Source organism: Tamandua tetradactyla, chromosome 13, assembly GCF_023851605.1.
Source record: "Tamandua tetradactyla isolate mTamTet1 chromosome 13, mTamTet1.pri, whole genome shotgun sequence".
In the NCBI taxonomy this organism is placed as follows: domain Eukaryota; kingdom Metazoa; phylum Chordata; class Mammalia; order Pilosa; family Myrmecophagidae; genus Tamandua; species Tamandua tetradactyla.
In genome coordinates this window covers 79,659,616-79,670,571 of record NC_135339.1, presented here as the reverse complement: position 1 = coordinate 79,670,571, position 10,956 = coordinate 79,659,616, and the positions used below count along the sequence as shown (strand labels likewise).

The window sequence follows — 10,956 nt, the reverse complement described above, 5'->3', positions numbered from 1 at the left end:
AAATATTTTTTATTGATAAATCTTATCATATAAACATTCCATATATGGTATACAATCAGTGGCTCACAGTATCATCATATAGGTGTTTCTTCATCACTATGACCAGTTTTTAGAACATTTGTGACACTCTAGAAAAAGAAATAAAAAGAAAAAAAAATACCATACCCTTACCCCTACCTCTCATTGACCACTAGTATTTCCATCTACCCAATTTATATTAATATTTGTCCCCCTAATAAATTGTTTATTTTTTTAATCCATATTTTTTTACTTATCTGTTAACACCCTAGAAAAAAGGATCACAATCACACAGTCTATTGTAAAAGCTATATCATTATACAGTCATCTTCAAGCATCAAGGCTACTGGAACACAGCTCAGCAGTTTCAGGTACTCCCCTTAGCCACTCCAATACACCATAAACTAAAAAGGGGTAGCTATATAATCCGTAAGAATAACCTTCAGGATAACCTCTCAACTCTGCTGGAAACCTCTCAGCCTCTAAAACTTTGTCTTATTTCTCTCTTGCCACTTTTGGTCAAGAAGGCCTTCTCAATCCCTTGATGCAGGGTCTCAGCTCATTCTGGGATTTCTGTCCCACATTGTCAGGGAGATTTACACCCCTAGGAGTCATGTCCCACGTGGGGTGGGGGAGGGCAGTGAGTTCACTTGCTGAGTCAGTTTAGTGAGAGAGGCCACACTGGAGCAACAAAAGAGGTTCTCGGGGGTGACTCTTAGGCTTAATTTTAAATAGACTTAGCCTATCCTTTGCATGAGTAAGTTTCATAGGGGCGAACCCCAGGATTGAGGATTCGGCCTGTTGATTTGATTGTCTCCATTGCTTGCGAGAATATCAGAAATTCTTTAAATGGGGACATTGAATATTTCCTCCTTTCTCCCCAGAGCCCCAAGAGGACCTTACAAATACTTCTTTATTCACTGCCCAGATTACTCTGGGATATATTGGAGCATCATACTAACCTGGACAAACCAGCAAAGTCTCACGCCTTATTCAAGGTTCCATTTTCTTAAAGTGTTCAACTAAACTGACCATACAAGTTCAGTTAGGTAATGCACTACCCAAAATATAAATTTTACACCAAATAAACTTCTCTCCCTTTGGTCTCACTCAGAAGTTGAAGTTTTAAAATATGGATGATATCATCCTTTACCCTGTATTCTGATTTACCGTGGTCCTATCCTGATCAGCTTCATTCATTTCTCTACTCAAAGTCAGATCCCTTTTTCGACTTTTTAAACAGTTCCTATATGGGGTGCTGCTAACTTTCATAGCTTGAGAGCTCTAACTCTGAGTCTCAGGTGTCACATAAATACCTGAAGTTTCTGGAAACAGCCAGGTTATAAACAAACAGCTCAGTATTTCAGAATTTAGAAATAACAGTTACAACTCATGTATATATGTGACTGCTATTAAAGCTTACAAACTAGGAACCTTTACAATAGCCACCATTGGTAACCCATACTTTTGACTTCAGTTCACTGAGTTTTTATATTCTACTTAATCCATATGAGTGAGGCATGATAATATTTGTCTTTTTGTTTCTGAACATTTCATTCAACATATAGTCCTTAAGGTTAATTCCTGTAGTTGCATGCCTCACAGCTTCATTCCTTTTGGGGGCTGCGCAGTAGTACATCATATGTATATATACCATAATTTCCCCTTCTGTTCCTCAGTCGTTGTATCCTTAGACTGCCCTCATCCTTTGTGGATTGTGAGCACTGCTGCCATAGACCCCAGTGTGCAGATGTCCTTTCGTGTTCCCACACTCAGTTCCTCCAGGTACAAACTGAGCAACAGGATTTCAGGATCATTTGGCAACCCCACCCCTAGCCTCCTGTGGAACCACCACACTGCCTTCTAAGGGGTTGTACCTCTCAGTTTCCTACTGACAGTTACTAGGTACATCTCTTTCTCTGTATTTTCTCTAGCACTTATTTCTCTCTGTTCATTTTTTATCTCTATTCATTTTTAAACAGTTTTATTCACATTATACATTCCAACCTGTACAATCTGTATTCCTTCAGCACCGATTGCCCAATCTCTGCCCTAGTTCTATCTCCTTATAACCTGTGTTCTTAACTCCAATTGTCCTAGTTCACTCATTAACCAACATAATGATTTTGAGATTCATCCATGTTGTCATGAGTATCTAGATTACTGCTGAGTGGTATTCCGTCATTTGAGTAGATGGTAATCTGTTTATCCAGTCACCCGCTGGTGGCTTTTTTTATTGTTTCTAATTCTTGACTGTTAGAAATCAAGACATGAGCTTTCCCGCACAAGCCTTTGTGTGAACATTTATGTTAAATGGCAGGTGTATATTAGCTTTTTTAAGAAATTGCCAAATTGTTTTCCAAAGTGATTGTGTCATTTTCTATTCCTTTAGCAATGTATGAGATTTCTAGTTGCCCTGAATCCGTACCTACAATTGGTATTGTCAGCCTTTTTTGATTTTAATCATTCTAATGGGTGTGTACTCATATCTTTTTGATGGGACTGTAAATTGGTCCAACTTTGGTGGACAGTGTTAAGTCATGTGTTCTCTTTGAACCAGCAGTGCTGCATCTAGAAAGGTTTTTTTCTATACAAATATTCTCACATGTACATTGTGAGAAATACTCTCTTGTATATACTATGAGAATTGAATGAGTTATTAATATATGTAAAGCTCTTAGAACAATGCCTGTCACATAAGTAGTAGATCAGTGTTAGTCTGGGTTCAAAGAAATAGGGATCAGGCTATCTTAGTTCCAGCAGTAGGTCTGCTATTGACTGGTTTCATAGGCAAATCACTTCATTTTTCAGGGCCATTGTTTTGTTGTAGAATATGAGTAAGTTGACCTGGAAAACATCTAAGGTTTCTCTTTCATCTCTCCTATTCAGTGATTAATTGATAAAAATCGTATTATTGAGCATCATATAGAAGAAAGTAGCTGCTTTAAAAAAAAACACTAATGCTTTTACTGAAAGCCTTAGAATGCTTTACACATGCCATAAATTTGAGGCTTCAGTATTTGAGTGTGGCAAACAGAATCCGTGGTCCTAAATTTGGGACATATTACTGAGTTGGAAGGTACCTCAGAGGTGATGTAGTTGACTCTTCCTTGGACTTTAAGAATTCTCTTTATGTTTAACAGATAACATTTTTATGGTGCTTTACAGTTTAAAAGGTGCTGTCATATGAATTACTTTTACTCCATCTTTTCCTGGGTAGCAAAAAAGCTAGTATATCCTACCCACCCACCATTTTAGGAGAAGAAATTGAAGCTCAAGGAGATGAAAAACTTTGCTGATGTCATGTGCTTTGTAAGTGATGGAGTTGTGACTATTATCTCTGTATGATTTTCAATTTTGTGTTCTTTTCACACCTTCCCTTGGCACATCCTCATCCAAACTCTGCTTGAATATTTCTAGGCTTTCTGTGCATTGAGGTAGCTTGTGTCCTTTTATGACTGGCTTTAATTATTAGAAAGTTTTTCCTTTTATTGAGGTGAAAGCTCAGGCAGATTTATCATTTGGGCAAGGCCACACAAGTCAGTGCTTAAGTCAAGTAGATCTAGACCTCAGAGTATTTTTATTTTGGGCTTGTAGTAAACCGTTTTCCTCTGAAGATCCACTGTTTGCAAGTAGTTTTACTGCTGCCATGTGATGAAGTTGTCACCAGCTGGCATTTAGGTGCTATAGAGCAATCATAAAAAAACAGCTCAGAGCAAAATTATATTTTATAAGTTAAAAAAGATCCTCTGAGATCAAAGTAATGCACAGTTAAAAACCTTATTTTAAAATACTTCTACTAAAATATATCACTATTTGAACAGTATACAAATCTTAACTTAAATGAATTTTTACGAAGTGAACATACCCATGTAATCAACATTCAGAACAAGCAATAGAATATTATTAGCAACCAAGAAACCCCTCCTGTGCCTTCTTTCCATCATTACCCTCCATTCTATCTAAGAATCAATTACTCTTCTGATATTCTAGTTTGCTAGCTGCCGAATGCAATATACCAGAAACGGAATGGCTTTTAAAAAGGGGAATTTAATATGTTGCTAGTTTACAATTCTAAGGCCGAGGTAATACCCAATTAAAGCAACTCTATAGAAATGCCCAATCAAAGTCATCCATGGAAAGATACCTTGGTTCAAGAAGTCCAGTGAAGTTCAGGGTCTCTCTCTCAAGTGGAAGGGCACATAGTGAACACAGTCATGGTTTCTTTCTCATCTAGAAAGGCATGTGGCGAACACGGGGTCATGTGTTAGCTTCCTCTACTGGCTTCCTGCTTCATGAAGCATCTCAGGAGGCATTTTCCTTCTTCATCTCCAAAGACCTCTGGCTTATGGACTCTTTGCTTCTCGTGGCTATGTCATTTTGCTCTTCTCTCTCTGAATCTCCCGTTTTCTCCAAAATGTTTCCTCTTTTATAGGATTCCAGTAAACTAGTCAAGACCCACCCAAATGGGTGTAGACACGCCTCCACTTAATCCAGTTTAACAACTAACTGCTCTTGATCAAATCACATCCCCAGGGAGGTGATCTAATTACAGTTTCAAACATACAGCATTGAATAGGAATTAGAAGAAATGGCTGCCTTTACAAAATGGGATTAGGATTAAACATGGCTTTTCTAGGGTACGTAGATCATTTCAAACCAGCACACCTGACTTCTGACATCATTTATTTTTTTGACCTGTTTTTGAACTTTATATAAGTTGAATCGTATAGTATGTACTCTTTTTTTTTTATCTAGCTTTTAGCTTCTTTTGCTCAGCAATGTGTTTGTAAGATTAATTTATATTATTGTGTGCAGCTGTAGTTCACTCGGTATTTTGCTGTATAGTATTCTGTAAGAATGTACGTCAAATTATCCATTCCACTGTTGATTGGCAGTTGGGTAATGCTGCTGTGAATCTTCTTATATACATCTTTTGGTGAACATTTGTCCACATTTCTATTGGATATATCTAGGAATAGGATTGCTGGGTCATAGGAAATGTATCTGTTCAAGTTTAATAAATACTGCCAAACAGTTATAATAGTCTAAACCTCTCCAGCTTTTGTATTGTCTGTCTTTTCATTTTATTTAATGCACATAATTTAAAAATCATATGGAACACACAAACTTTGGGTATTTATGTAGCACCCAAGACTCAGATTTTAGAGCTCTGAAGCTATGAAAGTCATCAGTACTTCTTACAGGAACTGTTTAAAAAGTTGAAAAAGAGATCAGACTTTGACTAGAGATATGAAGGAAGCTGATTTGAATAGGGTTAAGGTAGATTCGAATACAGAGTAAAGGACGATACAGTCCATATTTTAGAGCTTCAACTTCTGTGTGAGATAAAAGGGAGAGATGTTTATTTGGTGCAAAATTAATATTTTGGGTAGTTCATTATCTGGTTTAACTTGTATGGTCAGTTTAGTTGAACACCATAGGTACGTGGAATCTTGAACAAGGCGTGAGATTTTGTTGGTTTGTCTAGGTTGGTGTGGTGACTTGATATATCCCAGAGTAATTTGGGCAGTGTATAAAGAAGTATTGCAAAGTCCTCTTGGGGAACTAAGGAGAACGGAGGAAATATTCAACTTCCCCATTTGGAGAATTTCTGATACTTTCACAACGGGGGGACAACCAGCTCAATGGGCCAAACCCCTCATCTTTTTTTTTTTTTTTTAATATTTTTATTGACAAAACAACATACAAACACAAACATTCTTAACATACAATCATTCAATACTTGGTGCACAATCAGTGGCTCACAATATCATCACATAGTTGTATATTCATCACCATTGCTCATTTCTTAGAGTATTTGCATCACTCCAGAAACAGAAATAAAAAGAAAAACTCATACATACTATACCCCTTACCCCTCCCTCTCATTGACCATTAGTATTTCCATCTACCCAATATATTTTGACCTTTGTTCCCCATTTTTTTCTATACCCCTTACCACTCCCTTTCATTGATCACTAGGATTTCAGTCTACTCAATTTATGTTAATATTTCTTCCCCAGACTATTTATTTATTTATTTATTATTATTATTTTTTTCTTTTACATGGGCAGGCACCAGGAATTGAACCCAGGTCCTCTGGCATGGCAGGTAAGCATTCTTGCCTGCTGAGCCACCGTGGCCCACCCTATTTATTTTTTTATCCATATTTTTTACTCATCTGTCTATACCATAGATAAAAGGAGCATCAGACACTAGCATAATCACACAGTCACATTGTGAAAGCTATATCATTGTACAGTCATCTTCAAGAAACATGGCTACTGGAACACACCTCTGTTGTTTCAAGCACTTCCCTCTAGTCCCTCTAATACACTGTAAACTAAAAAGGAGATATCTATATAATGCATAAGAATAACCTCCAGGATAACCTCTTGACTCCAAAATCTCTCAGCCACTGACACTTTATTTAGTCTCATTTATCTCTTCCCCCTTTCGGTTGAGAAGGTTTTCTCAATCCCTTGGCACTGAGTCCCAGCTCGTTCTTGGATTTCTGTCCCATGTTGCCAGGGAGGTTTACATCCCTGGGAGTTATGTCCCACGTAGAGAGGGGGAGGGCAGTGAGTTTGCTTGCTGTGTTAGCTGAAAGAGAGAGAGAAACCACATCTGAGCAACAAAAGAGGTTCTCTAGGGGTGACTCTTAGGCCTAATTTTAAGTAGGCTTAGCCTATCTTTTGTGGGGATAAGTTTTGTAGGAACAAAACCCAAGATTGAGGGTTCGACCTATGATTTGGTTGTCCTCATTGCTTGTGAGAATATCAGGAATTCTCCAAGTAGGGAAGTTGAATTTTCCTCCTTTCTCACCATTCCCCCAAGTAGACTTTGCAATTACTTCTTTATTCACTGTTCAGATCACTCTGGTATTTATCCAGGCATCACACTAACCTGGACAAACCAACATGACCTCATGCCCTATTCAAGGTTCCATGTAATTATGGTGTTCAGTTAAACTGTCCATATAAGTTAAATTAGGAAATGCACTAGTCAAAATATAAATATTGTCCCAAATAAACATTTCTTGCTTTAGTCTCACACAGAAGCTGAAGTTTTAAAATATGAATGACCATCTATTTTCAACTCCCTGCGATATTGACATTCCTTTGTTCTTCCTCATGCAAAATCATTTTTTAATTTTTACATTTAGTCACTATCAGTCTTTATCATCTATCATTCCTTCTGGTTTCATATGTGCCCCCAGCCCTCCTCCCTCTCTCATTCTCATATTCACAAGCCCTCGATCTTGGAGTTTGCCCCTGTGAAACTTACTCATGCAAAGAATACGCTAGGCCTACTTAAAATTATGCCTAAGAGTCACCCCCAGAGAACCTCTTTTGTTTCTCAGATGTGGCCTTTCTCTCTAAGCCAACTCAGCAGGTAAACTCACTGCCCTGACCCCCATGCTAGACATGACTCCCAAGGGTATAAATCTCCCTGGCAACATGGGACAGAAATCCCAGGATGAGCCAGAACCTTGCATCAAGGGCTTGAGAAAGCCTTCTTGATCAAAAGAGGGAAAAGAGAAATGAGACATAATAACGTTTTAGTGACTGAGAGATTTCAAACAGAATCAAGAGGTTACCCTGGATGTTATTCTTATACATCATATAGATAACCCTCTTTAGTTTATGGTATATTATAGTGGCTGGAGGGAAGTATCTGAAACTGTTGAGCTGTGTTCCAGTAGCCTTGATTCTTGAAGATGATTGTATAAAAATATAACTTTTCAAGTGTGACTGTGATTGTGAAAACCTTATGTCTGATGCTTCTTCTATCCAGGGTATCATCCTCACATTCACAAGCTCCCTGGACTCTTCTATCGAGGACAAATGAGTGAAAAAAAAGGATAAAAGAAAAATAGGGTAGATAAGGGGTAAAATAAATTAGGTAGATGAAAATACTTGTAGTCAGTGAGAGGTAGAAATTAGGGATATGGGATGTATGAGTTTTTTTATATCTTTTTTTGGAGTGATGCAAATGTTATAAAAATGGTCATTGTGATGAATACACCACTATGTGATGATATTGTGAGCCACTGATTGTGCACCATTTATGGACTGTGTGTGTGTGAAGATTTGTCAATAACAATATTTTTTAAAAAAATCAAATGAAGCAGAAGGGCTTATGAAAACGAACAGTTACATCCCTCAACCCTCTACTTTCCTCCCCTAAGTCATATATTTCCAATGTAATCATTTGTAACTATATCTGTTTTTATCAGTTTTTGAGAGACATGGTTAAGAGCACAGATTCTGGAGCCAGACTGACTAGATTCTTCTCTTGATTCTACAATTTACTTGCTGTGTAACCTTGAACTTGTTATTTTACCTCTCTGTACCAACATACCACTGTTCCTCAACTGCAGTGAATGGGTTAATAGTAGTATCTGTCTGATAGAATTGTTGTGAGGGTTAATTAATAAATGGAAAGTACTCAGTAGATATTAGCTATAATAATCATTCTGATGTTAACTCCATATTGCTAAATAGTGCCTTATAGCAATATCTTATTGAGCAGCATTAGACATTTGTTAATTGAATTTGTGCTACGTTAGAGAGGGATTTAGGTAATACCCTCTCTTATCTTCCCTTTTGCCTTTTCCCAATATAGCTATATCATTATTTTCAATTCACCCATTGAACTCTATCCTTAACTTTCCATTTACTGTATCAAGCATAAACTATCTCTTGATTCTCCCTTTGTTGAGGAGGTAATGATCCTAACACTCTACCCTTCTATATTTTTCCTCCCAGTCTTGCAATGTTTTCTTGGTTTCCTTTTATATTAATTGATAACATTTGCATTCTGTGCATAGTTAAATCTTCTTGATTGGTCTATGTAAATTAATTCAAAAAGTTCAAAATCTAATAAAACAGTATTTATATTACTATGTCTATGTAAATATTATTTATAGTTATGCTGGTTTGAAACGATGTATGTACCCTAGAAAAGCCATGTTTTAATCCTAATCCCATTTTGTAAAGGTAGCCGTTTCTTCTAATCCCTATTCAGTATTGAGTGTTTGAAACTGTAATTAGATCATCTCCCTGGAGATGTGATTTAATCAAGAGTGGTTGTTAGACTGAATTAGTGGAGGCGTGTCTCCACCCATTTAGGTGGGTCTTGATTAGTTTCTGAAGTCCTATAAAAGAGGAAACATTTTGGAGAAAGAGATTCTGAGAGAGCAGAACAATGTAGCCACGAGAAGCAGAGAGTCTACCAGCCAGCGACCTTTGGAGATGAAGAAGGAAAATGCCTCCTGGGGAGCTTCATGAAACAGGAAGCCAGGAGAGAAAGCTAGCAGATGATGCCATGCTTGCCATGTTCCCTTCCAGCTGAGAGAGAAACCATGACCATGTTCACCGTGTGCCTTCTCACTTGAGAGAGAAACTTTGAACTCCATTGGCTTTCTTGAACCAAGGTATCTTTCCATGGATGCCTTTGATTGGGCATTTCTATAGACACGTTTTAATTGGGACATTTTCTTGACCTTAGAACTGTAAACTAGCAACTTATTAAATTCTTCTTTTTAAAAGCCATTTTGTTTCTGGTATATTGCCTTCCAGCAGCTAGCAAACTGGAGCAGTAGTAGAGCTGTCTAATATGCAGGTTTATATTTCCTTCTCTACACCCCAAATTCTCAAACTTTGTGCCATTTGAAGCATATGTTCCTACAGTGAAGTTTGAATTCTTTTTTCCAAACTGCCTAAACTACATTTTCAAGGTATTCCCTTCCCCCTTTCATTCTTTCCACCTATCCTATCCATTCCTTTTATTTCCTCAAGATCTCCTTCCTGAAGCTTTCATCACCTGTTCCAAACTTAGGTTCTCTCTTTTTTTGCCGTATAACTGTCATCTGAGTTTAGAACATCATTGCCTTCTTGACTTACATACACTGTTTTGTGGATCCCTCTCCTCTTTCTTGCATTGCACCCTCATTTTCCTGGCATAGATCTTCATGTAACTTTTTAATAAAGGGTGCAATTGCCAATAAGCTTTGTTCTCCTTAAACCTGTTGTTTCCTTATCTGTGTGTTTGGGACAGATTTGCCACTGGTAACCCTATCACGTTACTGCAAGGATCACACACAGTAATATACGTGAAACCATGGGCCTCCTTGTCAGATACCTTCAGACCTGGTGTATAGAGCATGTGTTCCAGTAGAAAAGAGGTTGTTAACCAAATCAGCCTCAGGCCATAGACCAGGCTTTGGAGTTACTCCTTTGTGATTCAGTTCTGAACTTGTGAGACCTCTAAGACTGTTTCTTTATGTACAATGTGCTAATGCCTATTTTTTTGGTTATTGTAAGGATTAAATGAGCAAATAAATATAAGTGCTTTATATGGTCAGTTCCTGGAATGATAACCATTCAATAAATGTTTGTTTTTTGCAAGCCTTAAATTATTTTGATAGCGCTATGTTACTTATGGCTTTATTTCTTATTTAATCACATAATTCTCACCAGATATTTGCATAAAAATTATTTCTGGGAATCTGGGTTGGTTTTTATTGAGCTTTCTATAGGAAGAAGTAGTATAGATAGTTTATTAAAGACAGCTAGTTTTCTGGGACCAAAGTGATAAAGCAGGGATACTTTTGAGATAAAGGCTAATGAATTCTAATGAAACAATGTGGTAAGGGAGGAAGGGAGAGCGTCGTTGTTTGAATTTCTTATGGATTTATACTTAAAGGCTTGAACTTTTTTTCCTTAGAGAAGAGGGTAGGATTTGAAGGGCTTTGTAGAGTAGGGAAGAACCTCCATTTGGTAAGAAAGGCCTGAAGACAGGCGTACGTATGATGTCTTCTGGGTACATGGAGAACCTAAACTTTATAGGCTGGAAGGTTTAAAGGAAAATATGATTGGAAAGATTAATTGTGGTAGACCTTGAATGTGAAACCAAGAACTTTAACTTGTC

The 10,956-nt window shown here is 37.4% G+C and overlaps 1 protein-coding gene across 1 annotated transcript in view; it reads left to right on the top strand.

Moving 5' to 3' along the window:
• The window catches only part of PDZD8 (PDZ domain containing 8), a 119,457-nt gene that overhangs the window by 30,419 nt on the left and 78,082 nt on the right, over positions 1–10,956 (top strand). The window lies entirely within an intron of this gene.